Genomic DNA, 16,638 nt, shown 5'->3' with positions numbered 1-16,638 from the left:
AATGTCCTTGCTTAACCATCTATCATGTGCTCCAGAGGCATATTGCATCAGTGTTTGAAAGTACATGTCACAAGACCATCTGGAGGAACTCCTTCTCTTCAGCCTAAGAACATGAACTGTTTCCCTGCGCAATATTTCACCATTCATAGAAAGACAAATATTATCATTCGCTGCCCTAGTAGAAAAGCTATCTTCTGATTTTTGGCAGTAGAGATTTTAAAAGCATTGTAAAAACTTAAAATCTTTATGCAAACTGACAGATTATTTCTAGATTCATCTAGGAGAGAAGTGTCTGTAACCTGCTTGAAAGATCTGAAGAAATACAATGGGTTTCTGCATGGCATGAATTCTTCTATGTGTTTCATAGCTTTCCAAGCTCTACAACACAAGTGCCTGGGCTTGCACAGTCTGATGCTATTTTATTTGATCAGCTATGATATATGCAAAAGAATTAACTTCAGTCTGTGACACATGGATACCTAATCCTTCATGGGCTACTTCAGAGATGCACTCCACCAAATACAGCTCATACAAGTGGCTGTTCTAGCTATGGCACAACACAACTCTTTCCGAAAACAAAAAGACTGCTGGCAAACTGGGGTAACGGCATTAGGCATGGCAGGCTAGGAGTCCTAAACTATAAATTCTGATCAAGGCTCTGTCCAAAGACTGGATCTGCAATCTAGACACCATAGAGAAGGTATAGTAGGATTGAGAGGGAGAGAGAAAATAAACAAGTAAGCATACATGCATAAATTATATATATATAAACGCATCTAATCTATAATAACTGCCTGAAAGACCATGCTCTCCTAGAAGATACCTGTGATGCTGCACTTGTTTTTAAGAGCACAAATTCCCAAGTAAGCGGGTGGAAGCTTGAGGACTGGGCTCTGCAGGGCAGTATCTATCTCTGTCACCAGTAGGAATCCCACTCTCCTAGATAGCCATCAAACACAGCATGTTCTGCAACCCAGACACTTCACCATAACCTTTACCTTCCTAACTCTGGACTTCAGAAAACACAAACCCTTCCTCAAGGGTTGCTCTGCTACAATTACCAGAATTCTTGGATTAAGTTCTGCCCAATGCCCCAAAAAATCCCACTATCTTCCCTGCATAGGGAAAAAGAAGGCAAGTTGTGGTCTTGAAGGCTTTTAGCATTTATTGCCCAGTTTCTTTGTCTCTTTTAATACTACAAAGCCAGTAACAAGTGCCCATGGACATCTGAAGCCTGGTCATTCTCCCTTTTTGATCTGTGATGAATGAACAATCATGTGATAAAAGAGAGAGAAATTTAGATTAGGTTTTACTTCTTATACTGGTCTTCCCACAAGCAGGCTGTGGCTTACTCATGGGTATTCCCTGCCCTGTTCAGACAGAGCACGTGAACAATTTGCTGTGACTAGCTGGTATTTGTAATTCAAGCTACATATACAGGTCACCTGGAATATTATGCTTCTCTTCCCTGATGAATTAACTCCTAGAAGTTGGCTTCTGGTGGGAATACTCATGGTTCTGCATTCATCATCTGCACTAAACACTGACAGCTTGCTTAAACATTACTGCCAGAAAACACTCACTGGAGAGCTGGAACACAAAGAAGAATTTGTTGAAAATTTCTAATGAGTCTTTGAAAGAGAGAAAGTCATTTGCTTCATGTTTATGATTAGCAACACTGAGTTCCTGACCTGGTCAGATCTTAAGGTGGTACGACAGAGTAGATACTAATTTGCAACAAATAATACATAAGAAAACTGGTCTAATTTGAATTACCCAAATGCCACAAGAAAGGGCTGGTACTAAGGCTCTTCCCCAGGGCAGCAAGCCAAGAAACCCAGTGCTGCGTCACTTTTATCCACATTTTCCTCTGCATCTTCAGTCCAACTACAATCTCAGTGAAGGTCCTTCCCTATAAATCTGCGTGAAATCTTAGTACAAAACCATTTGCGGATCAGAAGATCCCCCATCCCTCAAGCCACTTCATTCTCCACTCTCTAGCTGTCTGCTTTTCAATTAAATGGATTCCCCTCAGGAATACAGGGAGAGACTCAGATGAGGTTAATACGGGGACTCATCTCACCTAATTTTAGCCATTTAAAAGAAGCCTGTTTTAAACTGGCTGTCCAGGCTCACTCTCTAGTCAGTGCAAAAAGCTCTCTCTAGGAACAGATTCAATCCTTGTGTTCTAGAAAGCCAGAAGGCTGCTCTCGTCTCTTTTCTGTAGCCCTGATCAGGCTTCCCAATCAGACTAGGTCTTGGATGTGGAGGTGGAACTCTTTGCCATAGCAAAAGTAGCCTAAAAAAGTGCCTGATCCATCCAAGAGAACAAGAACGCGAATCTCCTGAACAAATGCCCAATGGGCAATCATCTTCTCAACAAGTACAACAGTTCTAAAAAAACTAAATGAAATATAAAACATTTTTCATAGAGAAAAAAAACCAAAAAGTGTATTGGGGAGGGGAGGAGGGAACAGCAGTAAGTTTCTATAAGACAACACTTCCAATAGAAAATCAGTCTTCATACTATTGCAAGCGTAAGCATGCCTTTTATTCAGCATTGCTATAGAGTGATAGCACTTTCAGCCTGCTTCTCCTTAGAGTCCCAGGAGGAAAATAGAGATTTTTGCCAAGTCGCCTGTTGCTATTTTTTATCCTGAGTGTTGGCTTTCATCATTACAGAATGGGAATTCTGCCACTGATTTCAAAGACTCCATGATCACAATTGTACCTTTATATTAATGTACATGTGTTTAATTTAATTGCTTTGTTTAAAGATAAAAAGGAAAAAAGGATTTCTAGTCTCTCAACTGATTTCACTGCACACGTTCACAGTTCCGTAGTTAAGAAACTTATGCAGCTTCTTCCTCCCCCCACGGGGAAACAGCACTATAAGAACCACACCTATCTGTGTAATGAAAGTAGCTATTAAATATTTACATTTTCTCCATTGTAATGGAAATTTCACACTGTTCTAGTGTAAAATTGATTTATCAAGTCCTTATAATCTAATGTTTTAAGGGTAATTTTATGCAAATCTCTCTGGAGAGTAGGCTAGAAGCTTAACCACCTAAGGAAAAAAAAAAAAAAAAAGAATGTTTTAAGGCCATAGCACTGCAGGTATAAATCAGTGCAGTTCTGTTACTGGAGTTGCATTGATTTACATTTTCATAATTTGTTTCAGAGACTTAGTCATTCTGAGGCAATATGTGACAATCTGTAATCAGTTTTATAGAAGAAAGTAGTATGTCCATCTTCACATTTACATAGGTTGAAAGTAGGTGAGCAGATCATGCTCATGTGTGCAAAGGAGCATTCACCTCTGAACTCAGGTTATGTAGGGAAGATTTCTCTCAACAGCAGTCCTCTTCCGATTGGGAGAGGTTACACAGAAACATTTACTACAACTTCTTAAGGCAGCTGTAAGCTTGGGGTGCTGTGCAGAAGTATGCGTACTCCCCAGCCTGGCTGGTGGCCAGTAGAGCAAGGATCAATCTGGAAAAATCCACACCCAGCTTCCCCTACAAGAAAAAAGGGTGATTTTATTTCCTGTAGTTAGTAGATGTTTGCAATGGGGGCAGAGGAAAGGATAAGTTTTCTGTTGTTTTTGGTTTTTTTTTTTAATCCTAATTCAGTGTCAAGGATTTGAGAACTTTGTCTACAAAACGGTGGTGATCACCATGAGTTTACACAGTCTAATGCATTGTTTCTAAAACCCAAGACTAAGACCTAAAGGATGTTTAATAAGTGTTCTTTTAATCAGACACATCCATGGGGCTGAGGCAGGGGGATGAAGGGGTTGGAGTGAGTGTTTGTTTTTAATGTGAATAGCTAGCTTTTTTTTTTTACTTTGTTTTTAAACCAGGGCTTCACTTTTGTATTCAACTGAAGTCAAAGATAAATTCATGGTGATTCCATTTAACTCATATTTAATGGATTGATCTACTGGAAAGATATGTGTATGAGAAGAACTGCTTTGTCTTTTAACTGAATGCCATCGAATGTTAACCTGAACACAGGCAGAACACACGAAGGAAGTTTGACAAAGTTCACAACATCTGCCTAACTATAAAAGGGCTTCTGCACACATGCTCCTGCATATAAAAAACAGACAGATCTTGTGAGGTTCTTGTTTCTTTTCACTCATACAGGGTATTACACAGAAAAAGCATTATTTGGTATATGCTAAAATACAATGCTAATGGAACAAATGGGGCTGAAAGATCAGGAAACTCTAATGATTCTAGTCACATCATTAACTGTGTATTAAAATAATAGTTGGTGTTTAATTTATTATGTATTTATTATTTTTAAAAGGTTTCTTATTGCCAGAATGAGTCAGAATACAAACAGACTGCAAACAGGACCTGATATAGTTACACCGGGAAAAGATGAAGTAGTTCCAAGAACAAAACTGCCTGTTTTCGATGTCCTCTGTTCTCAACAGTTCAAGACTTATTGCAAACCATGACAATGACCATCAAACCTGCATTTTCACATTGCTTTAAGCAAGTATCAAGGTAGAGCAGGTTTAAGCAACTGGAAGTCAAATGGCATGTTATAAGCTCAAGTCAAAACTACGTTAAATCAACACTTCTGGAAATGGCTATCCCGATGCTCAAGAATCAAAGGTAGCCTGAGCTGATCCTGGTCACATCACTTCATTTGGCTCCTTTGTCTACTGAAAACTGTACACCTTATCTACCTGTGGACTGGTTAGACACCGGTGAACCTGTGATTCTTTTATCTCAGCCTCTGGTCATCTTCTAAGAAAATTTTGCCATCTTCAGGTAATGGAAACAAGACTCGAATGTCTGAACCAGCAATTATCCAAAAATTGTTTTAAAAGCCAAAGGTTCCAAATATTTCTGAAAACAACAGTTCTTGTGCTAGCACACAGCTGGCCGGCATGTCATTACCTGGTGCAATACAAGACCTTATTTGTATGGATGCGAAGCATTTCATAGTGACAGAAGTGTCCCCATTGGCACCCACCTGGCTGTAATGACCACCTACTGGTAGTGAAACTACGTTTGAAGTATGTTATCTTTTGCCTCATCTCTGACTTAACTCATATTTAATCGTCTGTGTTCTCTGGCATTTAAAAGAAAATTTACAGGAAAAAGCTTCTTTTCTCCTTTCTTTTTAATTCAGAGGAAATCTTGGAGAAAACCACTATTCTGTTGGACAGGCTCTTTCTTTGAAAAAGGGGGAGATTATCATAATTTCCTGGCCACTCCGCCTCCCTATGTACACCCTGCATTTAAAAGTCACAAAGCCAGAAGTAATGCTAGTTACGTCCAAGTTTCCACAGCTAACTATACCCAGACCTCTCACCCTTTCTGGACGCCAATACGAGTTTGGGTCAGCTGAGGAGAATCCCATGCCAAGAGTCATGTGCAAGGACTCCCTCCTGGACCAGGAGTGTCCTATGCAGGAGGAAAGCACTCAGTGCTATGCTGCTGCCTGGGCAGAGGACCCTTCTCCAAGGGTCATCCCTCCTGTTTTCTGACCTCACGCCAGACACAACCCAAAGGCAAAGAAAATGCAGGGCATTGGGCTGTTAATATGTGCTCAGTGGGTGCTATGGAGGGGCTGCAGGAGGTGGAGAAAAACCGGGTGCATCTCGTGATTAAGGCTAAGAGTTGGCAGCTCTGTTTACAGGGAAAATGACGGAAAAAAGTTATTAATACCATATAGCCTGAAGCCATTATAACCTTCTGTACTGCAGAAGGTTTACCTTCCTGTAAAACATGGAATGATTTCAGGGCTGCTGTAATCAGAAGCAACAAAAACAGAAACCACTGGGAGGCTATTCTCACTTCATAGCAGATGCAAGAGAGCTTTTATATTTCAGTGACTGTAAGTGACATCTACTGTACTGATCACAGACCTCCACTCCTAATAAAGTCAGAGCACCCTCCCCTAAACCTGCCTGGACTCAAAGCAAAAGGGGAGTTAACATAGTGTGACTGACAAGCAAAGAAGCCAGAAGACATTAGCCTAAGTGGTTGCGCCTAATCACCTTCGTTTATACATCCTCTTCCTCATTCTTCAGCAAGAGACTTTTGTTGGGAGAGTTAGTTTCCGTATCCAAATTCATAACATCTACTCACACGTAAAAGAGATCTTACTGTACCTACAGAGCCTGACTCACCCATCTCTTAAAAATATGCTCATAATTTTTCTTAGTGTTTATTCCATGAGGGCCATAAACCTTATTGCCTGAGTAGTCATCATCATGTAGCTAACAAAATGACTACAAGAGTTAAGTTATCAGTGTGAGGAAGAGTCTAAAAATGATGGAGCCTGATAGATAGGATGATTCCTTGACCCAGCCCCATTATCAGAACTTCATGGTGATCCCTTTCAATGCAGTCATACAACAGGCGACACCTACAGATGCAAGGTCATACGCTACTTGCTGTTTGAATTCTTTTTGCTCGTCAGGCTGTGGGTAAGATTTAAGCTCAGTGATGCAGTTCACGTTTCAGTACTTCTCCTCAGGTAGCTGGGCATGTTGTAAGACACCTCCCCTTCCTGCTAAACACCAGCACATTCTTAGACAACTCGTCATCCTGAAAAGCAGCTGAAACAAATAAACAGTCTGACTGAGAAGCAGAAAATAGTAAACTGACTATGGGTCAAATAGCAATAAGTGTTTCCGGCCCTCTGCATACTGAAAGTTGTGGAGTTTTCTGCTTACTTGGGTTTTGCCAACTGCTCTAGAGGAGAAACTGAGCTCTGTTGTTCATATGTTCTGTGCTCTCATGTTAGCCATTTCAGTTCCACTTGCCTATGCTCCCACACCTGTAGGATGTGGTGGAAAATCCTTACCATTTTTCCTCATGAATTGTTAATGCATCTAACAGTAACCTATTACCAATAACTAATCAGCCTCCACTTATCTGTCCCAGGGAGAGCTTTAGCCCAAACAGGTTTCTCCATGATAAACTAGAAAGCGGACCTAAGAGTCCCTCAAGGACTTCTGTAACTGATGCAGCAAGAACCCGTCATAATGTGGGACTGGATGGGGGACTGCACTGTACCTTCATAGCCACTCAATTCCTTGTGGATTGCAGAATGGAAAGTCAAAGGCTTCCCAGTTTATCCGTACCACCTCTTCACATGCTGACAGTCCATACGGAAAGGGTAACTCCACCTTCAGTGGGATTCAACTCAGGGCATGAGCACTGGAAGAATACTCCTTCCCTCTGAATAACGCTTCCATATCCATCTTATGTTGGTAGAATATATACCTATATAAATCTTAGGGGTCTGGTAACTGTTTGATATACATGGACCAAGGCCAAAAATTCTTGTTCAGCCTGAGTATATCAATGGTTTGTTAGCACCTATGAATTACAGGCCAGGTTTTGAACAGAATCATAAAATCATAGAATTGTTTAGGTTTGAGAAGACCTTTGAGATCATCGAGTCCAACCATTAAAAGCAAAAAAAAACCAAAAAAAACCAAAAAACTCCCGAGCCCAAAAATCTGTTTAGTATAAAGTCCTCTCATCAAGGACATATCAGATATTAAACTGATAAGAACAGGTACTACACATGATCTTAGCCAAAAGGCCAAGAAGCGATATTTTGGAGGGCTGCACCAACTCAGCGTGCTTGTTTCCTAGCACCTCATATTAAGTCTTATTTAACTTTTTCAGTGAGTGCCCACATCCTATAATCATTGCTTCTAGTTTCAGTGTCCCAAAAGATCTCAAAGTCACGCCCTGCCTCTCCTATAGGAGCTCATCGCGTGGTGGTGCTTCCAGGCTGGAGGACCAGCCTGCTACATTAGGTACACACTACCTCACGTGGATCACCCCTCTGGGGATCACTGGCTTCTTTCTCTCATCTGCTTGGGCAGCTACATGGCACCTGTAAACCTTGCTGAATGAGCTTGCCTTAGAGAGAAGTATTTTGTTGCACAGACTATATATTTGGAAGGAGAAGGGGGCTAACTGCTAAGACTGAAGTTACCCACATCTGCCACTATTCCTCTAATCTTTTTCTCCATGATACTCGGGAAGAATTTGATGATTTCCTCAGTGCACTGACAGACAGCTCTGCAAAAACATGTGATGTTACTTAATGTGCTTCCTTGGTGAGGTGTGTTTGGATTAGTTGTACACAGATGGAAGAAAAGCTGTATCAGCTGCTATCTGATAGCATAGGATATCAGAGCACTGCATCTCATAGCCAGTGGAAGTTATTTGTGAAAGAACACAAGAACAAGGCAAACATTCAGCAACATATACTCTACCTCTTATCCTTCTGGATTTCAGAAATCTGCAGTTTAGAGACTTTGCAAACCCAGGGGCTGCATGTAGTCTTTTGGGTTAAGTAGTCCCTGACTTCTTTCTCGTAATCTGAGATATCCCAATCTTTTTAAACTCAATGACAGAAATACATAAGCACTAAAATGCTGCTAAAACAAATATACTCCCTTCACACTAGCATGGCTTTGGTGTAATAGTTGTTTGCTGTGGAAGATAGTGTGAAACAATGCCTATATGCTCTGTGTCTTAAGATTAAAGCAGGAGGGTGTGAAGAAGAGGAAGGGATGTGTGACATTCCTGTTTGCAGATGAGTTAGTGTAAGACAAGCCAAGCATCTTCAGACTTCCATGGTTAAGAAATATAAAACACGTAAACAAAGTAAAATCATTCCACATTACACTGAAGTTCACAAGTGAAGCTAATTAAACATCAGACTTAAGTCAGCAGTTCAGAAAAGTGGTACATTGTAAACTGTTTTTGGTTTTAGTTTTCTAAGGCTAAATACTCATTTCTGAGCTCTTGCAAAAAGCAAACCACTGCCAGCACTGCTCCATGTGTCCAATTTAACTTTCTGACAGTCTAATTCCTTTTATTCAGATCCCCATGCTGAAACTTTTGTGCTTCACAGTCTGATCATGGCCACAGCACACCTCATTTTGTTGTCTATATCCCTACAGCCTCCCAAGCCAAACCTTCATCACCTGATGTTGTGGTTAGTACTGCATCTTTTACGTGACCTAGCCTACCTTTTCTCCTATCTCAGTCTGTGCTCCACATAGGTCAAAAGAGTTGCCTAGGTCACTTCCCCAGCTCTGCTCGTGCCATTTCTCTGCTCACCTAGCACTCTCCATCTGTCACACGCAACCTTCTTGCCTTGACTCCTAGCTTGACAAGTTCCTGACAACTAAACGTTATGCTATCTGCTCTATGAAAACCTTTTTATACGCTTCTAATCAGAATTCTTCACCTGCAACCCCCTTGTCACTTTCTTCCAAGTACTGATACACACGATGGCTCTATGCATTTTAGAAAATCCCTAAATCTAGTGCTTCCTCTTTCTTCAGAGCTTACTCCATGACAAATGGGTAGGGCAGATGGTAAGCTAGGGTCTCAGCTAATAATCTGCTGTCATTTTTCTAAGTGTCTGCATGTACATGATGTTTACATCACTCGTTCACGAGAATATATTCTCTTGTCACCATTGATGGATTAATTCCAAACACATCAAAGACCTTCTGTATCAGAACAACAACAATTGAGCTGCTCTGGGACAACCAGGAACAAAAAGCCAACCATAAACTATGCAAGAGCTATATACAAATTCTTTTGAGAGGAACGTGAGTGACAGGGACAGTCTTCTAGAGATGATTAGACAGTTCTTGAGCCTGATCATTTTTAGAGAGCCCCATAAAGCCACTGTTTTGAGAGACCCTGTTCATCTGACACAGTTCCCTTTTTGGTCAGAATGGCTTAGGGCTAACAGGAATGCTTAAACTATCTCAAACAGAGGTCAGTGTAGACTATGACACTGATACCAGTTTTATATAGGGCATGCTGACATACACTATCCATGATCAGCTGAATAAAAACTGAAGAAAATCAGTAATAACTATCAGTAGCACCCTACCCTCTTTTGCACCCCAATTATTCTTGCTTCTTCATGTCAGCCACCTATTACCTCCTGTGACATGCTAAAGTCAAGACTTCACAGAGAGGGCATGAATTTAACTTCACAAATTTTTAGTTTTACTGTCTCCCCAGAATGGCTCAAAAAGCAGAACTGTCACACACTCCTGTAGGATCGGAGAAGGCGGCCACAAGTAATACAGAAACCATCTTCGAGTTTTGTCCTATAGAGTTTTTGAGTTAAGGTTGTTCAGCTGCTATAAATGATCCTGTAAGTAAATAAATAGCAAGGACTAGAATTTTCACATTTAAAAAAAATTAAAAAAAAAATCTGTCTGTAACTTGCAGGTTAACCCATGCAAGGCTTCCCTAAGTTCTGTGTAATGAAAAGCACTTATTAGGAATTCCTCAAGAAAGATACCACTTTAGAGAATCTCAGATCTAAACATCCCCCAGGCTTTGAAGCGAATCCAAATATATATGATCCAAAAATGAATAAGATCACTAGAAACCATCACTGTATTACCTTTAAAGTGGCTTGAAAAGAACAAATACTATGTGATAGATAAGTGCGATAATAGGTTAGCATAGGAGAAGAAATGCGAGGCTGCCCTGGAAGAGGGGACAAAGTTTGCATTGACATTACCTTCCAATCATACATCTTGGCCTGAATACAATAAAACTGGAGCAGGGAGGAAGGCATATCAGAACAGGAGCTAGGCACAGAGATCTAAGAATAACTGAAAGTGGAAATAAGTCTTGATGTCGAGTTGGGTATTTCTAATTTTGTTAACAAAAATCCTGCCTCAGGAATCAGGCAAGTTTGATCTTGTGAGGTGTATGAGCAACATCTTCGTGCCCATAAAAAAGGTCACCCGCACACAGTTAAGATGGACCTGTTTGGCAAACAGAAAAACTGCCCACATCTTCACATGTAATTTCACCTGAATTACTTTAGCAACAAAGTAGCAGACTTACATTTTCCCCCTTTTCCACACACTGTAAATACCTGCCTCCTGCTTTTGGACAGGATGAAATGCAAAGGTGTTAAAAAGAAATAAATAATTAAAAGCTGTCCCCATCTCCCACCAGCCACCCATTCCCGAGGGATGACCAGCCATTTCATAATCAGGAAATGTCTGAACACTTGCAGGGGGAAAAAACAAGATCTCACGAGATTGCAAGCCTTTTCCAAAGGGTTAAATACACTTCAGATAAGAATCTAAAGCAACAGGAGAGCTCCAGACATCTTGAGCTTTACCCTTCACTAGTTTCTGACTCAACTGGTTTAGATGCTCTCTTCAAAAAGAGGAAGAGAATGCACCCATGTGGACAACTCAATTCCATTACGTACCATGTCTCAGCTTGAAAACAATTTTTTTTTTCTTGCTGCAGAACATCTCAGTTGGCATTTCCCTGCTTCACGAGTCTAATTAAAACAACCCTATAGCAAACTACATCTAAGCCAACTCAACTATATATGTTTAGTGTGTTTTTAGTAGTATTATTTTTCCTCTGAAATGACATTTACTTCTTTCATTATTCCATAGTCACAAAATCTTCTTCTACATCTTTTTAATGAGTCAGACCCTTCTGTCCTTACTCCAGCAAAACTTTCCTCCGTTCCACAGAGTCCTGGAAGAACATTGCTAAAACCTTGTCAGAGGCCATTCATTTCTATCTCTATTCAAACCAGCTTGAGCTACACTTTTTTGCTCAGACCCATTGAGTGCTTGTGTGCCTGAGAGTTATGAGCACAATTTCCACAGCTAAGGTACTAACGTGCGAACACTCAATTCTCCCATTTGCCTCCCACCTTACTCCACGTAACTCAATAATTAGCGTTCTGCTTGCAGCATCAGGGAGCAGAAATACTTATGGGCTATAACAGCTGAGCAGAACAGAGCAGATGCAAAGACACAGAGCGAGAGAGGTTTTCCACAAGAGAACTTGCCCAGTAACAAATCAGCTTGAAAAGGAGCAAACCATTTGGAGGCCACGTGAGATGCATTATCCACCCTTTCTGCCTCACATTTCATGCTTGTACCGCCTAAGTAAGATGCTCATTAATCCCGAGTCTGGCAATTTTAGCTGATGGCTGAATTGTCATAAAGTCTCCTGTCAGCTGCTATTTGTAGTGATTGCGCTATGAGCTTGACATGCGTTGCATTGTTCAGGCTGGTTTTGTTCTTTTATTTTGCTTGGGCTGGCTGCCTCCTGGAACCTCTACTCTGCCTACTTCCTGAGGATTAAAGCATGTCTTCTGGGCAAGGAGACGCAGGGACCACCTGCAGATTCTGTTTATACATCCAGCCTCGTAGCCTGATTGATCTCACAATAGGACTGCATAATGTAAACACTTCATTATTCCACTAAAGGATATGTGCTGTACCACCTAAGGTCCCCCCAACCAAGAGTCAGTTTTAGATAGTTAAAATCTGCTAAGCCACACCAAAAGAAGCTAAACAAAGGAAAATCCATCCTAGCGACATTTTAAAGTCTCTAAGTTAAGCTAATTAAATGCTATTAAGTTGGAAAGTTTACCCCACCCCTTTATTCCAGGATTTTGCCATCAAGCCTCAGCAGTGCTCAGGCCCATTGCTTCTGATGTACCGTTTCAGTGTGCCTAACAACAACCAAACCCCAGATTACCAACAGGATTTATTCCTGCTCTGGGACTCAGATACCACAAATTCAGCCTTGGGAACTTCTTTCTCGACGTGGGGGACCAGCAGCAGACGGAGGCCCAGTTTTGGGTCTGCCCAGGATCCACCTAGAGAGAAACGGGAGCCGGAGGAGACACCTCTCCTTGGCTGTTTTCAATATGGCACCTATTAACTGTACCACCTCCCAACCTGGCACAGCAGAAGGGCAAGGGCAGAAGGGGTGGGGGGGGGTGGGGGGGGCCTTTCTGTTCCTCCCAAACAACAGAAGTGAAAAGCATCAATGCTTCTAAGTATTTCCTATAAGAATTTTTCTACCGGTGTTTTCTTTTGCCAGATGAGAAACTAAGAGGCCAATGCCCACACGCAGATTTTGGGAGGGCAATCACAGTCTATACCTAAACCAGCACCAAGCAGCTCTCGCTACTTCCTGCACTGAGCCTTGTATCACCTTTCCCCCTCCACTCAGGAACAAACACCTCCTCTTAGAGCAAAAGGACATGTCAAGGGCAGAGTCGTGGCCATAACATTGCACCTCCTGGGACTTGGGGTTTAGCTGTTATGAGTATTTCAACATCGTTCTTGTGGTTTCCCTTCGGGATTTGTTTGCTGGTCGTTTTGTTTATTTAACAGCATTAATTAAAAACTAAAGGCACACCCAGCTAAAGCAAGGAACGGTAATCCGAGGAACTGCCCAAGTTCCTCAAGAGGGAGGAAAAGTTTACCCCAAATTTATCTAGGTAGCTATAAATAATAAAAGAACAGAAAAATATGGAGTATGCCAATGTCTGTAATGCACTCTGCACACACCTCAGACTACTTCTGAAAGCATAAACCAAGATGATGGAATTTAATCCGGCTTTAAACAAAACAGCCCATTTTGATTAGTAAACAAGGCATGAACATGCACAGATTGTCAGTGTATCTGTTGAACTGGGCAGTCACAGCTTCAGTACAGAAAGCAACCATAAGGTCTTGATTGAATGAAAGACATAAGCGAGGCATGTAAGCACTTATTAAGGTCAATAACACTTAAAACACATATGTACTTACATGCTTTACACAGAATCAAAGCTTAATTGCCCAGCAAATTGCAATAGTTTGGTGTTTACACCAAGCAGATTATCAACTGAAAAACATTTAAAAAAACCTAAAACACTTTTCTGCTTTTGATCACACTGTAGGCCTTCAACAAGATGATCTGTGAAACTTTAGAGTGCTTGAGTCTGTCTGAAAAATGGATGTCATTACCCTGCTGGCTAGTGCTGCCCCTCATTTTTCATGATGGGCACCTAAATTCAATTCCCTAAATTCACATATAGATTAGTAAATAGGAATAGTTTGAACTCTGAGAATTCTCTGAATCTCTGAAAACATACTAAGATCATTCCAGTCCTAAAAGTACATTCCAGTCCTTCCAATCTAGACTCCCAAGAGGAAAAATAAAAAGATACTTTGGAATTGGAGGAGGGGGGGAAGACAGGCCCAGAATCTATGTAGAAGAACCTATACATTAGAAGAAAAAAAATATTTACATTTGACAGAGGACAGATACAGCCAAGACTTTAAACATGGCACCAGCATTGGTCCAGGAAAGATTTCTGCCTACAGGCTTTGATAGATAAAACAGCTTTAAAAAATGCTCAGGGCTAGAATTTTCTCTGAATTTCTCATAGTGAACTTCATCCTTGGAGATTTCTTTTTATATACAAAACTATACAGTTTATCCTATCTTTACCAGCAACTTATTGGAGGAACAGCTTCTTACTGTGTGAATTGTTCCACAATTTTATTTGAAAGAAAGTCCTTATTGTAAGAAAGGAAATTGAAGCTGACTCTAAATTCCTGTATGCGTTGTGCTGCCTCTCCCTCCTTTAAATCAATGAAAATTAAAGACTATTTAAACCAAGAGCAGGATCAATCCCCTATTTTTAAGAAATCTCACCAAAATGTGAAATCCCAACTTCTTCACAGCTGAATTCCTCAGTAGGTCAGGCCTGCTCCTGTCATTGCATGCAACGATTAACGCACCCAATTGTTACTTACCTCTATGGCTGCAGGAGCAAGACGTTTTCTCCTGAACCCTGCTAGCACTGTTCAAACACAGAGTCAAGACAGTAGCTCTCCTTAAAAACTTTGCTAGCACCATCTTTACACTACACAACACACTTTACATTTTAAAAGGTGCATGCGTTGCCTGCAAAGAAAAGCACTGGTGTGCAGAGACATGAGAGGTCTGTAGAAGTTGGCTCTGCCTCCTGCACCTGGCTCAGCAGGTGAACCTCATCAAGTCATCTGAGTTCTCCAGGCCTTGGTTTTGTCCTCTGTGAGCTGATGGGTAAATACTTCAGCACCATAGAGGAGACTAACAAGACTATGCTTTATCGTATTCCTAACACAACCCGAAATCTGTACAATAGAAATTCCTCTTAGGGAAGAGGTCTGTAGAGTTTAATAGAGATTTATTTATTTTTAAGAGTTGCATAGCTATAATTCAATTCATTCTGACTAATGTGTCCAGACTTGTTCTTCATGGTCTTTTCTTATGCCCAATAGCTTTTCTTTTAACCTGCTTTCCCTTTAAAAACTTTCCCACCGTTTTAGGGCCTGTCTTGCAATCCCAAAGCAGATAAATTTTGATTTATAATCTCTCCCAAGTTTGCAGCAGCAGAGAGTAAAAAAGATATTTTCTCTATCAGACAAAGAAATCCTCTTATTGCTTTTCCCTCTTTCCCCCAACACAGAGTGCTGGCAGAGCCGGTCAGCAGAGCTGCTGTTCTCAGTCCCCGTGCGACACACAGCAGAAGGAGCAGCGCTGCCAGGTTGGCAGCCTCTGCTGGAACAGCATCCTTCTTACCACGTGCATCTGGAGGAACAGCTGGAAATCCAAATCTGTGGAACATCAGTGTTATTAGAGATGAAGCTTAGCTACAGGTTTGGAATCCAAATCTGAACTTATTTCCAAATTGAAGAACCGGGGACTTGTTTCAACGCTTTATAGAAACAAAGAGCCATGAGGTTTTGATCTGAATCAGAAAACTCAGGCGTGTTCAGGGCCTGGCTTTTGGTTTGGGCCCTGTGCCTAATCACAGCTGGTTATAAAGTGATTACTCAGCACTGCTTGTCCAGTTCATTCATCTTGCAGCCTCTGTACTACTTCTGTGCTGTTATGTATACTTGGCATCCTTTACTTGTTTATGTCCGTGATCAGGTAAATCTAAATGTATTTTTGCTTTCACGCAAAGGAGCTAAAATATTGGATAGGGGATTGGGGTGATCACCTCAAACATTTCAGTTTCTCATTTCTGACATCCACAGAGAGCCACAAAATGTATGTGTTTTGTGCAAAAGCAGAGTTCCTAAGTTACTTGAAGTGAGCTGCTACTGGTATATACCACGCAGAGTTTTTCTTTGTTGGTGCTACTGCTTTATAGTGTTCAAAAATAACCCAAACAGGTTAGGTAGTAACCGAGATATTATCTGAGTAAATTTTGCCTCAGGGGATTCCTTCAGAGTCAAAAATGTTTTAGTCTGTCTGCACGAACGTGGCCCCAAGGAAGATTTTACAAGCAAACAAGTTGAATGGCACAAAAAAGCAGGCAAATGTAGAAAGGGGGGAAAAAGGAACAGAAAAAATTGTGATGCACTTTAGTGGCTATGTTTTTTAATACCTTAGTACTGATATTTGTCTGTCTTTGCAAAAAATGAAAATACATCTGGGCTTTTGCAAAAATGACAGCTTGCTTGTTTTGGTTTTGTAAGAGGCACAGGCAGGTCCAAACAAAAATCCCAGAACCAAACACCATTTGTGGTAGGAAGAATCAAACTCCCAGAACACAAGCACTCCTTTAATTTGAGTACTTTACAGTCCAAATCCTCTTGTGTCTCTGGATTACACTGCTGGGCTTTGCCTGACCATAAAGCCAATTTAATTTTCCAGGGCACAGCTGATCTTTCAGTGCTTTTGAATTGATCTAGAGAATTTTACACCACTTACTTCTTCCATTGCCAGTTTAATAAGGAAAATAACTTAAGCCAGAGGTGTCTATGTCCCTCGCTAACCT

General features: G+C 41.0%; 1 pseudogene; it reads right to left on the bottom strand.

Moving 5' to 3' along the window:
• Window positions 1-7,476: 7,476 nt before the first annotated feature.
• On the bottom strand, window positions 7,477-7,596 carry LOC148057469 (U2 spliceosomal RNA; annotated as a pseudogene).
• Window positions 7,597-16,638: the final 9,042 nt, after the last annotated feature.

This window comes from Nipponia nippon, unplaced genomic scaffold, assembly GCF_047370975.1.
Source record: "Nipponia nippon isolate SJK-2023a ecotype South Korea unplaced genomic scaffold, ASM4737097v1 scaffold_1, whole genome shotgun sequence".
Lineage (NCBI taxonomy): Eukaryota > Metazoa > Chordata > Aves > Pelecaniformes > Threskiornithidae > Nipponia > Nipponia nippon.
The sequence above is the reverse complement of the archived record's forward strand: the minus strand, read 5'-3'. Positions and strand labels throughout refer to the sequence as shown.